The sequence below is a fragment of the Cyanistes caeruleus genome, chromosome 1 (genome assembly GCF_971803275.1).
Source record: "Cyanistes caeruleus chromosome 1, bCyaCae1.hap1.1, whole genome shotgun sequence".
NCBI lineage: Eukaryota > Metazoa > Chordata > Aves > Passeriformes > Paridae > Cyanistes > Cyanistes caeruleus.
The window spans coordinates 16,184,442-16,205,388 of NC_141701.1; the positions used below are offsets into that span (position 1 = coordinate 16,184,442).

Genomic DNA, 20,947 nt, shown 5'->3' on the forward strand with positions numbered 1-20,947 from the left:
GTTTAAAGGGCCTCACAAGGATCACTGAGTCCAACTCCTGGCCCTGCACACCACATCCCCAAGAGTCACCTTGTGCCCAAGAGTCACCTTGTGCCTCAGTGTATTGCCCAAATACATCTTGAGCTCTGTCAGGCTGGTGCTCTGACCATTTCCAAGGGGAACCTGTTCCAGTGCCAAACCCCTCTGTGGGTGAAGAACCTTTTTCTTATATCCAGCTTACCCTCCTCTGACACAGCTTCAGGCCATTCCCTTGGGTCCTGTCACTGCTTGCCACAGACAGGAGATCAGTGCCTGCCCTTCCTTTTCCCCTCATGAGGAGGTTGCAACTGCAGTGAGGTCTCTCCTCAGTCTTCTCCAGCCTGAATGGACCAAGTGACCTCAGCCTCATATGGCTTCCTCTCAAGGCCTTTCACCATCCTCATGGCCCTCCTTTGGTCGTTCTCCAAAAGCTAAATGTCTTTCTTATATTGTGATGAACTAAACTTCTCACAGTATTTCAATTGAGGCCCTACAGTAACATTGCATATGTTCTGTAGGAGTTACTGGGCTAAATAACACCACCAGCCTGTATCATTATTTCATCCATGCTATATATTGATAGTAGCATAACAGCTGCTAGGGAGCTGTTATGATGTCAGTGCAATAAAATTGGGGTTTTGTTGGCTCATCATTTTAATGTGAAGCATTTTTTTTGGAAATAATTCTGTCAAGGAAAACAAGTGGCCATCCTTGCATAATTTTCTTTGAATGGGAATAAGGGGAAAAAAAATATGGCTAAGTTCTTTAAGGAAGAAGAATGGGTTTACTGAGAAATATGTCTGGAAGAACTACCAAACAGGTTATACCTCTTTTGAAGAACCCACCGAGGCCCAGGTATTTCCACAGAAGGTTTAACTTAGTTTATGATTTTTGGTGACCACAAAGTTTTGATTATGCTCTCTTTTGCAATATAGTCTACAATGCAACACTATTTAGCCATGATGCATATTCGTATATGTATATACATACATCCTTACATATGTATTCATAGATGTACACAGAGGCAGTTTATTTTATTTCTGTTACATTATATTGTAAACTGAAACATTGTCTACTAACCAGTATAGAACTCCGGTATCTGTGGCATTCTGGTCCTCTAATATTCTGTTATACATTCAGAAACAACTGAAGCTCTTATTTATAACCTTTTCAAAGCATAACCACAGTCCTATTTTCATACTGTGTTTTGGCTTCCAAGGCTTCCTGCTAGCAGATATAATACTTTTCCAGCTCTCTGCTTCTCCCTTTGATTCTAGATATTCTTTCTAACACCAAACACACAGAACAGAAATTTTGGATCCAAACTTTTGGTCAACTTTTTTTAATGTCCATCTTTATATAATAGAATAAATAGTAATTATAAATAGATGCAGCACAGATCATACATGTAAGTTTAGACCTGAATGAGAATTTCTGTTTCCAATTTCCAATAGGTTATTGTTCCAACAGGCATTATAGGCTATTTTTCTCCAAGATCATACAGAAAATTTAACATAATTTGATATAATCACCTTCGTGAATAAATCATAATATCTGTTTCTCAAAAAAGAGAGTCCAATGGACATAACTGGAAAAGTGAGAAGAGACTAATGTCTGAAACAGGTTAAGTTGATTAATGATTAGGTTGTTCTTCCTGATGAAGTCACTGTAATTAAATGGTGCTAACCATGGTCAACTTGAAATACAGTCAAACACTGAAACATTTTAGAGAGGAAAAACTTAATTCAACCAAAGCTGGTGAATAATATTCAAAATATTTGGACTTCTTTTTAAATACCACATTAGTTAATTATTTTAAATTACATGGACAGAAATATTCAGCAAACCCACTGACTGTATTGTTTGTGTATCTTTTAATTCTGTAAAAAATAAGATGATTAGCCTGATGCAGATTGTCACTAACCTTTGATTTTAGGCCTTGTTATTACATTTTTAGAGTGTTTATTCAGTAGAATCTTCAGTATCTTTGCTATTGCTATATAAGGAGAGATTACTTTTATAAATGACTATTTCAACATTATAAATAGCCCCACTATGTTACAGTTTTCCCATGAGTATCCTCAGTATTGAGTAAATTGACCTTATACAGGACGGTAAGTCATTCATGACTGGGAACCTTAAACTGCAGAATAAATTTGGAATCACTCAGTTCCCAACTAGGCACTCTGTATTTAGCTTCAGCATAACCATAAAAATGCTGTAAAAAGTATCCAGCTGAGATCCTAATACAATTAGTCTCCTAGTCAAATCTGTATTTCATATATTCTGCTAAACTACACTTCCATAAATGAACTCTCAGTGTGGGAAAAAAGTACTGGTAACTTTTCATGCTCTGAAGTGTAACCTTGCTATGTAGAATCAAGTGATAATTATAAGGACTTCTTCACAATTTTAGTGATGAACCTAAAGTGCACAGAAAGATCTTGTTCTAGAAACAGTTTAGTTAAACAAATAGCTAAAAACTGAGCATTGTTTGCTTCATCTGCATTTTAAGAGAACGGTGAAAATTAGGAAAACAGTTCACTCTCCAAATTCCTTTGGTCATTTGTCTGGTGAGATTTCTAGTATGAACAGTAGCTACAGAGCAGCTTTGTGATATGTGACATGTGATGATATCATGTGCTTGGCTTGAAAGTCCTGGTCTTGACCAAGGAGTTAAGTTGCTAACATGCTTTGGATCAGTACCATCCATAGATGGATAACTGTCATGATGGGAAAGGGTCATTGAGCTGTTCCTAGACCTCAGAACATTAAAAAAAAATTTGCTGAGTGTTACTTTTTGACTATTCAGATTTAGAATTGATGTTGCTAAATGAGAAAGATGAAAAGATGAGCAAATATTTTCAGTAATACCTTATGTATACGAAGTTCTTGGCTCCTCCTTTCTCATCAGTATAACACAACTAAATCACAAGTAAATGGGGCTACTGCATATAATCCAGCACAAATAATTCATCCTTTAGGCTTTTCTAGGTTATCACATATTTTTTTTATATACAAACCCTTTTCTTAAGGTAAAGAAGGGTATATTCACTGCAGCAAAATAATCATAGTCCTTGCCATACTAACTTCTTTAATTCTAGGTCTTGTTATGTCTGTGGTCACAGATGGTTCCAACTTCTCTTGCTGACCACCAGAAATCTCTTTCTTTATGAAACACCAGCTGCAATGAGACTAGAAGCAAAAAACAAGAGACAATTCAGAAATGTACTGGCCCCTACAGAGATCTGACACTGTTGCAGGGGTCTGGATTCCTAAGCCAACAATGCTAGTGTCTAGACCTAACAGGTTCTCATCATCTCATTTGAGAAAAACTATGAAACAGAAGCTTTTCCAAACCTGGCTTATGCAACAGAGTTTCAGATGAATTCTAAGCCTTGTGTCAAGTACATCTTCTCTTCTATGTAGGCCGTTAAACTGCTCAAAGCAGGTCCTATTTTCTCCTTCAGTTCACTGAACATTGACTTAGCAAACAAACCATACAAAGTCACCCATATTTCTAGAAGACAAAATTAGGAGTAGAAAATAATAGAAAGAAAGTAAAGCAAGAGAGAAAAGCAAGGTATAGCTACTGCCTCTTTGATTGAGGTATGATCTCAGCTGCCATATAATCCAAGGACAGGAAGGACTCAACATGAGCTTACCTCATGCTTCGGCTTAAGGACCCTTCTGCTTTCCTGAGCCCTTCCTCCAGGTGGGGCTTCTGGTCTGGTGGCCACTGAGGAGCTGGGTTAGGGGCTTCAGGGACAGGAGTGGAGTATTGTCAGCAGTGTACCAGGGCTTGTGGCCATTGTGGGGCTGGGCTCTAGGGCAGCGTGGGGTGGGATGGGGTGTGTGGAACAGGCCCTGCCTTGCCAGGGCAAGACCTGTCCCCTCACCCAAACCTGCATCTGAAATATTTAAAGTCAGCAATCCTTCCAGTCACTCACACTGTCTTAAAAAAATAGAAAAGAGACAGGATTGCCTGTATGCTTCTCATTCCTAAAGCTTCCCATTGCAAAAGTTGCCAGAATTTTGACCTGAAAAATACCTGAAATCAACATCATTCTAATGGCTCCAGAGAGAGTATAATATGACCTGCATCAGATGAAGTACAGTTACTCTGTAGGAAGTAATTTAAATCAATACAAAATACCTCAGAATTCTCAGAGAGACTTTGCCATCCTACCTGCTCTCTATTGATGTACTATTAAATGAAACTAAGTAGTAGTACATCAATACAGGATTTAAATTAGGATGCTGGGGCCTAAGGAGATGTCTGACATATTTTTGATGGGAGAAGAAAGTGTCAAGTCTAGCAAAGGGAAAAACAGAGATACAGAAAAAATCAGTGTCAAGAGAATAATAAAAGTTAACAAAATCACCAGAGCTTGAACAAAGAAACAGAAAATAGTACAGGTGAAGATCAATGTCTCAAGGCAAACAGAAAAAAAAGGGAGAAAATGGACTGGTGATATTGACAACAATAAAACTTTGTGCCTCTAGGTATTTTCTAGGGTGGTTGTAATTTCTTATAATAAAAATGCAAATATAGATTTGAAAAGAGAAAGAAAAAAATGTTAGCTGAAAGAATAGAAGTTTTCTGCAGAACTGTTTGACATCCAAGACAGAATTAGTTGCAGGTAACTTCAAATTCTTTTTCTAATATAAGTTTTGCTTCTTAGAATAGGAAAAATCAATTATAAATTAATTGGCTGCATTAACACAAGGTCTTCTTTGCTTCGACTAATCAGGAGATTGGGAGATATCTTCACGCAGTAACATCTTTCTTAGCACCAAATTACCCTTTCTTTTTTGTCAGTCTTACTGCTTAGCTTTTTGAGCCAGGAAAAATATATTATTTACAGTAGTGGCTATTCTATTGACCTAGATTCCCTGAATTTCGGTAGCTTGCATACCTACATGCAGGGTTGGGAGGTTGGATAAAATAATAGGGTTGTATTTAATCAAATAAATATTCAACTATCTAATGATTTCCTGTTTTGTGTCTCTTCTCCAGGACCATCAGAAACACCAGCAGGTATTTATCACATGTATAGCAACAATCTTTTCATGTTTGTCAGTGCTGAAAGTATGTATATGTGGAATTTTGACCAAGGAAACCCAGTAATTAAATTGAGTTTCCTCAGAAGTAATTATGACAGAATTTTTATTTTAAAAAGTGGACATATTTATGAACAGAAAAAACCCAATTAATTAAGTGTGGAAATTACTTTAGAAATTGAGCAGTTTTAGCTGAAAAAGATTCTATGTCTGTGACAAATAAGGTTTACAATTGTAAATTCTGTTGCTGTGAACGATGAGTAATGACTGAAACCTGAGCTCAAAGTTCATCATAATAGCAAAACATAGTTAAATGGACCATTACTGTTTTGCCTGTTTTTCCTTTCAGAAAGTGTCGGAAAGAAAGCTAATAATTTTTAAAATTAAAAGCATGATTTTTGTGCCAAAATTAATCAAACACAGCATAGTTTAAAACAGCCAAAGGAGTATTCATGCCTCGTGTGGAGGAGTGTGTCTCTGTATTTCAGACAGGCCAATCATGAGTGTGATGGAGAACTGAGGAAGAAGCTGTTCCATGAGGGGGTCAAGCTGAGGGTGACCCCACCCAGGCTGTGTTGTCACCAGTGATGCACAGTGCTATGGGGGATGAACATGGGGAGGCAGAGACTTGGGCTGGTAGCAGCTGGGATCCCTCCAGGAGCCAAGGTGGAGACAAAAGGAGAAAGGCACTGGAGAGGAGCCTACCGTGCATGCTCAAGATACCCATCCAGGAGACAGGAATGGCCACTCATAGTGTTGGTGGGGCAGCTGGAGGAGAGGCCACAGGTGGGGCTGGACAGGGTCAGGAAGGGTTGTTAGTATCCTCAGGACACTGAGAAATTTGATTGTGTGCATCTGTCATCATCACATCAGCCTTTCAGGTATAACTTTGGGAAAGATGGTGTTTATGTGGAAGATCTCTTCATCAAACCCACACAGTTTTTCATTGGAACACCATATAACCACCCCTAAAAGATTTCTAAAGTCAGGGCACACTGACCGTATTTTGTGTTCTCTATTTCCTTGCTAGACAAAGGATTTGCATTCAATTAAAGATAAACCAGAAAAAAAAAAAAAAAAAAAAAAAGAAAAGAAAAGAAGGCCACAGAATTTCAGTTTTTAATGAACTCTTTACAAGTATTGTAACAAAAATGGCAGGTACTTAAGATCATATGCTTGTTAAAAGAATTAATAAAGAGAACTGCTCAGTGGCTTGACTGCTGCTCCTCTGATAACACAGAGCTTCCATCAGTTGCCTTATTTTTTCATTAATATAAAAGGCTGGCTCCAGTTTGCTGCTCCATTGGCATTGAAGGACCAGTTTTCAGGCTTGATTGCATACGATGCCAGTAAGCAAATCACTAAATTAATGCTTAAAGTGGTATTTAGGCGACTAAATAATGATCTATTTCCAAAATTTTTCTACTTGACTGCTTAAAATTAGGAAGGGTAAATAAATCCCTAGCCAAAAGACAGTTATTCATGCAGAAGTGGATTGATGTTCAAGGCTGGGAAAAAAACCCAAAAACTGGTGGATGTCCCTGGAAGGGTTCAGATATGCATGCACTTTGCAGGATTAGACCTTCAGATCAAGTAAGTTGCCTGAATTTGACTAAAAAGCTTATCTTCCATCAGACATTTTTTGAAAACAGGAACAAAAAAGATATAAATGATAAAATACAGAAGTAATATGAGGTGGCTATAATGCAATTACTTAAATTATTTTCTAATGACATAGAAAGATATGGATTCAGATTCACTTGTGTGTAGCGTTCATTTCACTCAAACCTAGGTATCCTAATGTAGGTCCCTACATTTGGAATCAATTGCTTAGTTTCCTATTATAGGTAATAAAGATCTAATCAGCATATTCACTGGAGTGAATGGTCTTAAGTCCATTGTCCAGATGTAGAAGTTTAATTTAGAAAGAAGTGAATTATACCTTAGCTTCCACACTAATCAATTATTTGACAACAGTGAGGGATCTCAGGTGATTTTAACATTTTAGTCGCCAACATTTAACCAGATTAACCCAATCAAATTATAATACTCATAATTTAATGAAGTTATTCCTCAGTGACAATGGAATGAGGAAAGAAATTACAGCTCTTTGTGAATGTATAATGTAATACTAGATCTTTTCCCCATTATTTTATAACAGCTTCTTCAAAATTATCTAAAATGAAGTCCTAAAAAAAATCAATTTAGGAATTTTACCTTTTCATTTTTTTTTACCCAAGTGTACTCTCAAAAAATACTGAGCATATTTGACTTTAAGAGGAACATGAAAAAAAAATCAATATTAATTTGTTCAGATGTTTTTCTGATTTTTAACAGCTTTGTGATGTGGTCAGCATATAAGGCAGAGATCATTTTCTATTCATCAATGCACAGTTGTTTGAATGTTTGACCTTGCCATAGCAGGAATTAACTAGATTCAGCCTTGAAAATTGCATTTATTTGTCCTGTATCCAATTATATAATGGGAAAATGGTATGATGTAGGGCAGTGATGAGTGATATCTATGAGGATAGAAAAACTTGCAGTCATTTTTGCCTCGGTGTTTGGTTTGCAGGGTCAAGAACAGGTGACCTCTGGAGAGCATTTATGACATGGGCATTTCTTTACAGGTTAAATAACATAATCTTGTCCAAATTAATGATTTTCTATGGTCTAGTCTTCATTCTGATTGGGCTGTTCATGTTGTCACACTGATATACTGTGTACAATTTTATTTTTTAAAATTTTTAAATAAATGTCATTATTTCTTTTCACATCTCAAGACATGGGATATAGACATACTTCCCACCCCCAGTCTCCATAATAACTGCAGAGCTTCCTTTTCTGCTGACTACAGTTCCAATAGGACAAATGCTGGTGATTTGGATTTTCTGCTCCAAGAAACATGTTCTATTCACGAGTTGTCAAAGATCTTTCTGAAGGCAAAATCCAGAAGAAAGGCACTGTGGGGAGCCTTGTTAGCAAATCTAGGTCTTTCTAGATCTGGAAAAATATTCATGATGTTCAGTGTTGACAACAGTTGCTGGAAAGGGTATGTTTTCTCCCAGTGAGGCTTGCAGCCTGCTTATGTCAAGAAATGGAATATTTAGTTGTCAGACAAAACACTCCAAAGGTTACCAGCCCATGTCATTAGTTGCTAAACACTGAGAGAGAAAAACATACTGAACAATATTATCTGTCAACAGGGGAGGTAGCTTGTAAGACCTTAAAATCTCAGTGCAAGAGTAAACAATGTGTTCATATAGTATATTAATTTTAGATTAGGAAAAATAAAAGATGACACTGGAAAAAAGCTCCTTGGATTTGTGGGTAAATACTGTACAATTTGCATCTCATTCTTTTGTTACAAGCTGTCTGTAGAAGGTATCTTATTTGTAGTCAGAGGAGTAAATTCTACCAGGACATTACAAAGACTTTAACATGGAAGAAATGAATACACTTTTGTGCACATCTGTGAGACAAAACAGATGACTGGGTTTATACTTATCTGCAGTGCTCTTTTCATTCCAGGATGATTTAAATTAGAGTTGCTCTTAAGAAACAAGGTGTGTTTGCATTGCAGTACTTCTGCCTCAATTTAGACATCAGCAGCAAGATGAAAAGTATCTGAGTGTAAATACGCCTTTTTATCTTCATGGACTAAGAAACAAGTCTTGAAGACTGGCTCAGATTTAGATATCTACACTGTAGAGATTGATCATGGAAAATTTCCTAGCAGAAGTAGACCAGGCCACAGATTATCTGACATGATGTACCACAAGTCTATTTCCCACAAATATCACTGTGTGACTATTTCACTAGTTCATTTCATGACCATTTTGTTTGCTGCTGCATGTCTTGAATGTAATAATAATAAAAAAGTAAAAGTATAAGCAAAAGGACATTTGAAGCAGAGATCCAGGCTTCATTGCAGAGCTATTCATGTGATTAACCAGTGTAAATAGTGCTCCAGTTACATTTATGCTATATAAACCAGATTTTCACAATTCAGAAATGTATCAAGAAATACTGCATGACAGTTTTTACCTCTTCCATTACTGTACAGGTTTCTTTCTGACTTTTGAGTGACCCTGTTAAAGGTATACATTTTTTAAAGAGCCCTATCTTACTGTAGTTACCTACTATAAGTTACTATTTTTAATCGCTTATTTTCTTTTTCAATGCCTAAAAGCTGAGAGCTGCCCAGCAATAATAACTTAGATGAATCTGGATATGTGGAACTGAAACTCAGAGCCCGCAGGAGATGGGCCCAGTGGCTGTTCTTTGTGTTGATAGAAGTTTACAAAGAATTAGAGTACCCTCTAGGCTTCAAAGTTATGCATTGAATTTTACTTAACTGAAGGCTGGCACAGGTTTGAAGGGAGAATGGAAAATGTGTCCCACCTTTGTAAAGCATGGTGGCTACAGCACATCTTCTGTGAAGTAAATGGTTTAGCTCTATATTTCAAGGTGGCCATCTGTGGCATCCTCTAAGCTACTGTTGAAGAGGTAGCAGCAACCCTTCCTCTAAAGTTTTTAATAAAAATAATTGTGATTATTCAGGATTCCAGAGAGTATTAAATGTATAAAGATTCTTCATATCAGTTTAATTCCTTTGGGAACTGAAGTCAGTGACACTGGTTCTGTAAATCCTGAACAACTGGAGGCTGGATGGGGCTCTGAGTAGCTCGGTTCGGCCGAGATAGCAGATACTCTAAGTATTTTGTCAAACTTTGGCCATTAACATTTTTTCTGGTACAATTTGGTTGCCTGCAGGCTGTCAGGCACCAAAGTAATTAAGTGGAAATTGCTAACCAGCTTTTTGGATTTTCACATGGAGATAAAAATTGACATTTTCTCATATATGTATATATATATTATTTCTCCCTTAGCTGTTTGGAAGACAAGAACATTGGTTTAGTACAACCATTCAATAAAATGACTTACTGCAAAGAAAAAATTTTGTTTATCATTAAAAAACACACACTGAGTGAATTGAGTTGCATACTCTGCATATTGCAGACATCTGTTTCATATAATTTTCTTTGAATATGTATTAAGTATCACTATGAAATTAAAACACTTGATCCTTTTTTTCCTTTTTAATGTATAAATATATGCATATGAGCAATATGTACATTTGTGATTTTCAATTTGTGAAACCAGCTTATAAATGCTGCAAGTGAAACTGTTCTCAAACAAAAAAGCAATTAATAAAAATCAGCAGGCAAACATATTTTTAAAATTTTTATCCCAAGGGAAATCAGACACCTTCTTGAATTTCAAAAACTTGAGAGTGTTAGTGATGGTTAGATAGTTTCAAGGAATCAGCCACTCTAAGCCAATTGAATTGTTCTATTTTTTTTGGATTATGCATTAAGAATTGCAGTGTAAGTGTTATTGGAAGAAAAGCTCTTAGAATTAATAAGATTTAATTCACTGATTCATATCCACTGCAATTTTGTGCTGATCATTAACTGGATAACTTATCTTGGCTGAACTGCCTGTCCCAAAAGAAAATTGCTTGATCCTACAGTGCTATTTAGGGTAAAAAAAAAAAAAAAAATATAAAAATCATAGAACTGGTTTGATTTTTCAAGAACAAGCAGTATTGTTTTTAAATTTATACACTTACAGGAACACTTGATTGCTAATTTTATCCAGTAGCCCAAGATTTCCCAAATGAGGCACATCATTTCAATACAAAAAAACAACTAAACTGAGATGTTGCAAGAGGATTTTCTCTTTGCAGATGTCAGACAAAGAATACACTAAATAATATCATTGGCATTAAATATGTGCAAATATATATGAATCAGTTTTTCCCACAACAGAGGACCTTGGAGTTTCAAATAAATTCATGGGCAGAGAATCTCCCATAAAATTTCTGAGCTGGATGTCTTCTCATACGCTATGTGAGCAACTTGCCAATGAATGGTGACTGATGAATGCAGAAAGAAGGCAAGATGCCAACTTACAAAGTATCTGTTTATCTATATATTTTTAACATCAGCACCAATTTCCCCATAAAGTTAGTCTTAAAAACATGCTGTTGCAGAATGTAGACTGATGATGAAAGCTTGAGAAAAACAAATAGAATTGCTGTTTAAGATAGCATTGCAATGCTCACTGGAGGTTTTAGTGTTAAAGCTAAGATCCTTTTGATGAGCTATTCACTCGAGTCGATCTTCTCGAGTGTGGCCCGGCTAGCTCAGTGATGAGGTTTCTCTTCACTCGAGTTTCTAGGCAGCATATGTTTGTGAGGTTCATTGATTTTCTTCAGGAATTCAAGTCTATAGAGCGAGTAAAGAAATCGGGGGGGGGGCTCTCTCTCTGGTTTGCATTCCACAGTTTATTTCTGTGAAGGGGAATCCAAGGGACGAGAGAACAAGGATTTGGGGTCTGGGGGGTCTCTTTTAACAGGGTTTCTCGGAGGGAGGGAACACCAGAGAGAGAACCAATTATTTTTCTCAGTTAGTACATCTTACAAACTTTCTACAAATCAAGGTTACACACACCAAGATAAGAAATAACAGACACCAACTTCTTCAAATGCTCACAAAGGTGTAGGAGTATTGTCCATAGAGGGGAAGAGGGGGAGAGGAGGGGAGGCTGCTTTCCTGGCAACCCAGGGGGGAAAGAAAGGGAAGGCAAGGTAAGCCTGGCCTCTCAGCTTCCATAGCTCAGAGACATTCTGGGACAGGAAAAACAGAGCTACAAACTTCCGTGTTGGAAAGAAGGGTTCTCTTCTCTCAACCCCGTGCTTTCCTGGGCTAAAGAAACTTCAAGCAGCTGGAAATGCCAGCAGGGTCTTCTCTTTACTCTATCCGGCCTCTCACCGTGGGGCTGAGGAGAGAAACTTCAGTAACCATGGTAACCTGACTCCAGATAAACAATTAGGAGAAAGAGAATTTGGGAGGGGTGGGGGGAGTGAATCACAACTAAAAGAGGAGAAAAGATATATTTCAAGCTATCAACTACTAACAGAAACTAACTTAACAACATTCTAACAACTCTACCACAACACTCACTTTTCTGCAATCATTGCTAGAATATCTACCAACATGGGAGATAACAGTGTTTTTAAAATCAATATATCCTTGCTAAATATTTATTTATTGACAGGGTTTTTTTTTACTTTATGTGAATCATATTTGAGAAAGTGAAAAGATTTCTTTAATTTTTCCAGGCCACACACTAATTCAGCAGCAATGATTGGCTCAATCATTTTGAAAAATAAAACACTTTTTTTTTACTTTAAAGATTTCTGTAATGATTATATGAATTTCATACCATATATTCTGTTTTCAGAAATTACAGTCCATTAATTTTTTGTTAGAGACCCATGAAAATAGGTCTTTTCATGTTGAAATGTGAAAAATTTGAAACCATTATGAGCCTAATGGATATTTATTGACATGGACAGAAAATTGTTTTCCCTTTACATGGCAAGCTTTGAGACTTTTAATTTAGTCACATTTTTAAATGGAACAAAAAATAAACCAAAAAAGTCTCTTTCATCAACAAAAAAGAAGAAAAAAATACATTTATTTATTTCATTGTCGTTAATGCAGAACACTTTGATTAAAATGGTTTTTGCTGATTTTGTTATCAATTTCAAAGGTTAGTACCTATTTTAAAACTATTTGAAAGCTTCATTAATTTTATTTTCCCCTTTTTATTTTATTCAGCTATTGATTGAGTTATTTCTGTGAGAAATTTAGATAAAAAGTGTTATTTTTATATGTTTCATTTATAATGAAACAATTAGAATCAAAGGTGATACTATAAAACAAGTAAAGATATAGGTACATTTAGAATTAGGGGGAAAAGCTCCAGTTTTCCCACTGCATTCCAGAGGTAATGGAAACTTGATTTCCCATTTTATCGCTGATAAAGACTTTCTGAATAGAATTATGTGAGCAATATAATCTCTTAACATTTCATTGGCAAGAAAAGCAGTGAGGATTAATCAGCTGCTATTTGGTAGGGCTAGGAGGCTGAAAGAGCAGGGCCACATTTGTGTTTGGATAAAACCTTAATATGTCCTAATTTGTTTATGACAGCAACAGGCCTAAAGATGTCTTTTGAATTTTGTTTACAGAAAGTATATTCTGAGCTCAGCCTGGGAGACTGCAAAATAATCAGACGTTTATGAAAAGTTTTTGAGAACCAGAGCTGAATTCTGGTCAGTTCTCCCCTATGGACCATGTGAGCATAAATGAATTCCTTCCTCTGACAAAATATCATAATTTTTAATCTGCATGTGTTTTTCAGTTCAAGAGCTTCCTTCCTTCCTTCCTTCCTTCCTTCCTTCCTTCCTTCCTTCCTTCCTTCCTTCCTTCCTTCCTTCCTTCCTTCCTTCCTTCCTTCCTTCCTGCCTGCCTGCCTGCCTGCCTGCCTGCCTTCCTGCCTTCCTGCCTTCCTGCCTTCCTTCCTGCCTGCCTTCCTGCCTGCCTTCCTGCCTTCCTGCCTTCCTGCCTGCCTTCCTGCCTGCCTTCCTGCCTGCCTTACTGCCTTCCTGCCTTCCTGCCTTCCTGCCTGCCTTCCTGCCTGCCTTCCTGCCTGCCTTCCTGCCTTCCTGCCTTCCTGCCTTCCTGCCTTCCTGCCTTCCTTCCTGCCTGCCTTCCTGCCTGCCTTCCTGCCTGCCTTCCTTCCTGCCTTCCTTCCTTCCTTCCTGCCTTCCTTCCTGCCTTCCTGCCTTCCTGCCTTCCTGCCTTCCTGCCTTCCTTCCTTCCTGCCTTCCTGCCTGCCTTCCTGCCTTCCTGCCTTCCTTCCTGCCTGCCTTCCTTCCTGCCTGCCTTCCTTCCTGCCTTCCTTCCTGCCTTCCTGCCTTCCTTCCTGCCTTCCTGCCTTCCTGCCTTCCTGCCTTCCTGCCTTCCTTCCTTCCTGCCTTCCTGCCTGCCTTCCTGCCTTCCTGCCTTCCTGCCTTCCTTCCTGTCTTCCTTCCTGCCTTCCTGCCTGCCTTCCTTCCTTCCTGCCTGCCTGCCTTCCTGCCTTCCTGCCTTCCTGCCTTCCTTCCTTCCTTCCTGCCTGCCTTCCTTCCTTCCTGCCTGCCTTCCTTCCTTCCTGCCTGCCTTCCTGCCTGCCTGCCTGCCTGCCTTCCTGCCTCCTTCCCTCCCTTCTTCTCAGCATTATCAGGCCATGCACTTTTTGTATATTAATCATGAGCAAATGTTGACAGGCTTATTCTGTGTATGAGTAATAAATGAACTACAGAAGGACAGAGGACATAGAGAACCATATTTTCTCTGTACTTTTTTCCCACTTAGACAAAAAGTGCTTCAATGATTTAGGTTTCATATAGGATGAAGTTCACCATATACATGCATATAAACATATAAATACACATGTATTTTCTCAAGTCTTTAAATAAAGATCAACAAAACATTCAAAGTGTTTGGATTTCTACTGGTGTAAATGATAACTTTCATAAGTTTTATGTGAGCAGGCCTTTGGATATCAAATGTTTTAATTCACGGTACTTTGGTGGAATACTGAGAAACTTGATCGATGGTGAGCTCTCCTCTTATCAAACAAAATTCAAAGCTGGGATTTCACCTGCTTTCATCTTAGACTGTATAAATTTTATTTTAGATTATGTTTTATGTTAGAAAGTTAAACCATTATTCATGGCCTGATTTACACAAACTACACCCATTAAAAGCTAATCAAGCCCAATTTCTAACACGGACATCTTCTGCAGCAAATCATTTGGATGGAATAGTGGAGCCAATTTGCACAATTTACAATTCAAAACAGTCAAAGGAAATTTTGGCAATTGTTGAAGGATTATCATATTGATTGATTACTTTGTTTTTAAAACTATGTAACTGTGTCAAATCAAACAACAGAGAAAAGAGATGCCAAAGATAGTAAGCTGGATTTAACATTTCAGGTATTTGTTAACATTTCAGCATTATTTCTTTATATGCAATATGATTTACAGAAAAATAGAGGAGCAGTAAGGAGAAAAAAAATGTGATATAAACAGAAGCATGCAAAGATAATATTGAGTGAATATAAGTCACTGTAAAAATTCTCCATCTCTAATGAAAAACAAGGATCTAACTAAGGACTCTTGAAGTTAATAAGAGTGATTTTATTAGCTACAGAAGTATTTTTAATGTACATACATTATTATTTAGTTGTTATGTCCTGGTATTGCCTCAGATCAGTTAGGATCACTGGTCTTCATTGTGTTAGGTATTTAATGGTTAATTGAGAAAACATGGTTCCTCTCTTAAGGACCTGACAAGTCACCTTTTATATAAAGCTAACATTCTGCAGAATTTGCAAAGACATTGGATACAACAGGAAACAAATTTAATTTAAGCTTTGGGTTTGGTATTCTATCCTACTCTGACAGAAATTAATGGAACTTCTGCAAATTTATCCAGGGTGAAGTATAATGAAAAATGGTTATATAAAGAAAAAGCCACATCTGTTTCTAAGAAAAATAAGACAGGAATAAAAAGTAACTACAACAAAAATCCAAAATGCTGCACAGTACTACCCAAATTTATGCAGTGCTAGACAAAGTCTATTGTGCTCTGGTTTTGCTGGGAGTATGATTCATTCTAAAAGGAAGTTAAGTTGGGAAGTGTCCCAGAGGGAATAAGGAGGGGGTATCTTTGCAAAACTGTGCTGTTTCATGTACTGGTGGCCACAGTTTCCTCCTGAACACATAAATATTGGGAAAATGCATTGTTGGACTTCAGCTGGATAGAAACAAATACTTTCTGTCTGTGGCAGTGCAATAATTCCTGCTCTGAAAATTCTCATGCCTATGTAGCTCATCAGCTAATCAATCTCCTGCATCTCATAGTATGTGATGAAAAGCTGGAGAATAGCTGCAGCATTGTAATGGGAATATAGGAGCTGACAGAAGAGCAGCAAAGAGAAAACAGGTTAATGCCTACAGGACACCTTAGCATAACGTGGCATCCAAGAATGGTTTCTGTCCTCGTACTTCTATCAGTCCCCTAGCCATGGAAGTGTGAGAAATCTTGAGGCCAGCAGCCTTTTGGATCACAGTTGTGGTGAATGACACTTTCATGATCACAAAACATTCTGGCAGCAAAAATTATTCATGTTATGATTTATTCTTGCTTGTTGCATGTAAATTTTTCATGGCAGAAAGCATACTGTGAAGACATTCCTCAATTTTCCAAGCTCAACTACTTCTCTCCTGTTCCTTTGAACACTGTCCACTTGCCAAACTTGCCTTTATAAATAAGGAACAAAAGTGAAAAATACCTACAGGACCCATGACAACAGTAATTTCTAACTTGAATTTATTTCTTTTTGGAATTATACTATCTTCTAACTGGGCAAAAGTGTGTACATATTTTTTACTTGTTACACAAGATGTAGAAGAAAATTACAAACAGCATGAACAAACACATTGATCTAAAACACCTAAAACATTGGTCTGAGCTCAGGAGTCAGGCTCAGAACTACTATGAACTAGAAATACATTTTTGATGTTGGTGTATCAAAGGGCATATGACTGGATTTTAGTGATTAAGAATTCTTTTGGGTATTTTATTTTCTAAAAATTTAGCTGTTATTACTGCAGCAGGCTTTCCCAGGATAAATATATGGTCACACATGTTCCATTGTTTTAAAGTAAATTGACTTTATTTTAGTAAATTGACCTACTATATAGGTAAAGCTCATTGTTCAAATCAAGAAAACAGGACAGAACAGGAAAAGTTCTACACACAAAACATACATGCACATATATAAATATTCAGTGTCTTGGGAAGGTTGCTTCTACTAAATAATCTACTAAATAAATTTTCTGAGAAAAAGGACATTTTGTCCAAGTGTTTCGTCTTATGGTTAAAAAAAGATATCAAACGTTGGTTTTAGTAAGAGTGTCTTATGGTAATTGCAGTCAGTGTTCAGCAACAGATAGCATCAGACACATATTTCAGCTTACGTCTGTAGTAAAGAGTTATCAGCTACTTCATACATAAGTAAATTATTCATGTTTCCCTATTTATAGGAAGCCATTGTGCCAAGGTGGATGACCTCAGCAAATATCTGTATCTCAGCATCAGTTCTGCACTAGACTTCTGCATCAATGTGCCCTTGAAGCACAAAGCCTTCATGTTTCAGTTCTGTTTTCCAAGTGAGAAGCTTTGTTCTTACATTGAAACAACCTTAGTATGTCAGGTGAAAAGTGCAGAAAGGGGAATAATTTTCACAATACATAAATAATAATTGCAATTTTCTAGAAAAAATTATTGGAAAAAAATTTAATAGAAAATTGTGTTGAATGCATTACTTTCTCTTTCTTTCTTCTTTTGGTAAGTAATAATGAAATTTATTCCAAATGCAGCATCTGGATTATTGGCACAGTTAGTTGGGGAATTTTGCATTTTCCACAGGTTATTCATTTATTTGTAACCATTCCCCTTTCCATTTGAATTCATTGCACCAGATCCTTTTTCAGCAACGAATGCTCAATCTAAAACCTGTTGAGTTCAGTGGAAAGTGCATTTCTGACTTCTGTATTGGAATCAAGGCCCTTAAAAATTTCTCTTGCAGGCACCAGAACAATCTTCTAATTGATTATAGCCATCAACTGGTGAATAGACATCCATTTGCCAGTGGAACACACCAGCTGGATCTCACTATAGAGAGCAAACAGGTAAGACAGGACTGTTTTGAAGTTAGGATGGCTGTAGACAGTCTCTACATATGGTATCTATCATCCAAAACTGCTAAAGCAATTCCTTGTTCAATGTGAGCAGTGTGTAAATGTTTTATAAATTCAGGGACATATTTTCAGTGGATTTTACTGCATGAAGTGTTATTTTTTGGATTTGAAAATTTGGGAGGCATTGGCTGTCAGTATCTCTTCCATATTAACTGCTGGCTAGATAAAAGGAACGCTACATCATGGAAAAATAATAAAATAAGCTCAAGCCCAAATTTCAGGTATCACAGAAAATTGTTTGTTTCAGTGACATCCCCAAAAACAAGCAAGCAGATGGGACTGCTTCCTCCTTCCTCTTCTTCTCAGTCAACACTTCTATGGTTAAGCCATTTCTTTGTCATGGGACAGAGCAAGCTGAAAGTTCCTTCAAAAGGAATGCTTCCACCAGGGTTCTTCACATCTGCAGTGTGGAGGGATGCACAGCTGTATGTTCTGGAGTAAGGCCTGAGATGTGAGGAGTAAATTGGCCCTGCATCCCCATCTGGGCAATGGGACAGGGGTGGGAACTCAGTGCTGCAGCCAGAGGACTTTCCTGCTTCATGGCCAGCGGGACAGGGAATCTCTGGGCTGCTGTGAGCTGCCAGTGCTAACCAGGGCAAAGCTCTGACACCCACACCCATACAAATGTATTCAATTTAGCACTGATCATTAGCCTGCTTCTCGAGTAAGAGACTGACTCCGGACCTGGGAACTATTCTAGTTAAATTTTTGTGAAAACAGACACATTGCGCTAAAATTACAGTTGATATATCATTGCTATTTAATGAAAAAACATTTTTTTTTAAAATTCCTTTCTGTTTTCACATCAGAGCATTTAACTGGTAGAGGAAGTGGTGGGTGTAGAGGGACAGCAAACTCAGCAAATGCTCAGAGGAAAAATTAGCTGGGAGCCCAAAAAAATTCATGAGCAAGTAAGGGATGTTTTTCAAAAATAAGCAATAGGAAGTCAGCGTGACTTCTGCTCCCAACTTTTTTACTCTTCTTGATACTGCTATCTTAAATCTTTCTTCTGATCAGCTTTGTGTCATTTGAATGTTTCCACAATTGATGATGATTTCACTTCACTGGGAAATATTATTCTGTTGCTAAGAAGTAAATGTGGTAACCAGGATGCTATAAAACAACAAGTTTATAATGGTTTTCTTAAAGCATGATATTCACATAAGTTAATAGTGCCTGCTCACATGGGAAGTCTGTGATCATTAGGTAAAAGAACAGCCTGAGACATTTGTCTCCAGAAATGAGAAATTGTAACACTTTCTCACAAAGCGATTACAGAAGAAGAAACATCTGAGACATTGGCAGGCACATTAATGTGCTGGCTCATACAGTAGGTGATTCTGAGAATGAAGTGGGTGATATACAGAAGAAACCTTTGGAGATCAAAGAAGAAAACTAAAGAAATAAGCCCTGTTATAGGAGTAAGGATTCTAGTTAAGGTACTCCTTTAAAAGTCTCAAAAAGTGGTGCTGATTGAATACCCCTCTACAGTTAGAAAACTGCCTGGCAGACACAAACTATGTTTTCACATTTCTCTTTCTTACCCTTTGTCTAGTAATTACATGAATCTATAATAAAATATCCCTGACTTTGGATGGTAATTTTTTCACAACCACTCTGCAGAAATGTCAGTACCTTCACAGGTACAAGGCAAGAAAACCATCACATGTAATTTCTGAATTTAACTTATACGGGAAAATTGCAATTGTTTCTGGCTAGTATCTCACACAGTCCTAGGGGAGTGCCAAGGCTATTTCTGTTTTAAGCTTTATTAGTATAAGATGCAGAATTATTATTTTCCTGGAAGAATCTTCGGATAGGACTTTGTGGTTGTTTGCTGTTAAGTGGAATGTCTAAATAAAAATATACTGGTTAGACAGATATAATGGAATATGTGATTTGCCATATAAGGAGTTCTTCTTTTCTCTCTCCTTTTCAATTGTATTGTAGCTAAATTTCCACTTCTGTGTTTGCATTTTCAAATCTGCAATTAATTGAGGACTCATTTTATTGTACATTTGAGTCTCATTACTTCTTTGGTGAGCCCAATCTGGTATTTAGACATCTAAGTACTTGAGAAAAACCAACAATTATTTGCAAGTATAATTACTTGCAATCAAAAAGAAAAGTGGAAAGGTGACATTTTCTTTGGAAATTAGCCCTTCTACATTATCTTTTTATTTATATAATGTGCACAAGAGACCAAGTCACTTTTGGAAAATAAAGTGGAATTATTGTGAAATCCTAAATCACTCTTTTTCTTTCCTCATTGATGCTGTAAGAAGCAGTCAAAAGATAATATTCATAGTCGGCAATCCTTCAAAACATTTATGCATTACAAAAAAAAATCACTATATACATCAGCATTGAAGATATTTAAGTAGCTAATTCTTTTCTGAAAGTTTGGCAAATATCAAATTCTCTTAGAGAAACTGATATGGAGGAAAATCCTACTAAGGGGTTTTCCAGAATTAGCTATGTGGGAAAAAAAATATTTCTGTGGATATTTCTTTAACTATGCCATAAACATAATACATACTTACATCTATATTTAAATAAAGGGGTTTTTTTCAGAGTTCAACAATTGCCTCTGAAATTATTTTGTCATATATTGAATTTTATCCATTTCTTATTGTATTATGGAGCAACTTCCCTTCTTTACATATAATGACTTCCATTTAATCCACTTATTGTCAATTTGATCTGCTGTCCAAAGATCTGGAACTGGATCATGAGAAAATAAATAACTAGTTTTAACCATGTTTAATTAATGTTTGGTTAATTTGATTTAACCATGTTGATTTAAGCAAACCTATCTAGAAAATTCAAGAATCCTCAGCAGATTTTAATTCCTTTTTAAGGAAAGATTAGTTTGGAAAGTAAAAGAAAAAGAGAAAATAGTATGACAGATGCAAAAAAAAAGATTATTTAAAATAAATTATTATGCAGAACCTTGTCCAGAAGATTGTCCTTTAGATAACAGGCCATTTATTTCAATTGGAAGAACAAGAGAAGACCACATGAATACAAGAGAAGACATTCTACAGGTGTGTTATTGATAGACTAATTCTGTAGAAATTACTGTCAATCAAGCTTAGACAAATATTGTCATATATTATTCTTTAGTTTAGCAGA

General features: G+C 36.8%; 2 long non-coding RNA genes across 2 annotated transcripts; one reads left to right on the plus strand and one right to left on the minus strand.

The window, feature by feature from the left end:
- Positions 1 to 2,531: 2,531 nt before the first annotated feature.
- On the minus strand, positions 2,532 to 5,256 carry LOC147655334 (uncharacterized). Its single transcript, XR_015284194.1, has 2 exons — positions 3,379 to 5,256; positions 2,532 to 3,213 (listed from the first exon to the last, which is right to left on the minus strand). It is a non-coding gene; the product is annotated as an uncharacterized LOC147655334 (long non-coding RNA).
- Positions 5,257 to 11,704: 6,448 nt separating this feature from the next.
- Positions 11,705 to 20,390, plus strand: LOC147655335 (uncharacterized). Its single transcript, XR_015284193.1, has 4 exons — positions 11,705 to 11,955; positions 13,187 to 13,293; positions 17,641 to 17,743; positions 18,060 to 20,390. It is a non-coding gene; the product is annotated as an uncharacterized LOC147655335 (long non-coding RNA).
- Positions 20,391 to 20,947: the final 557 nt, after the last annotated feature.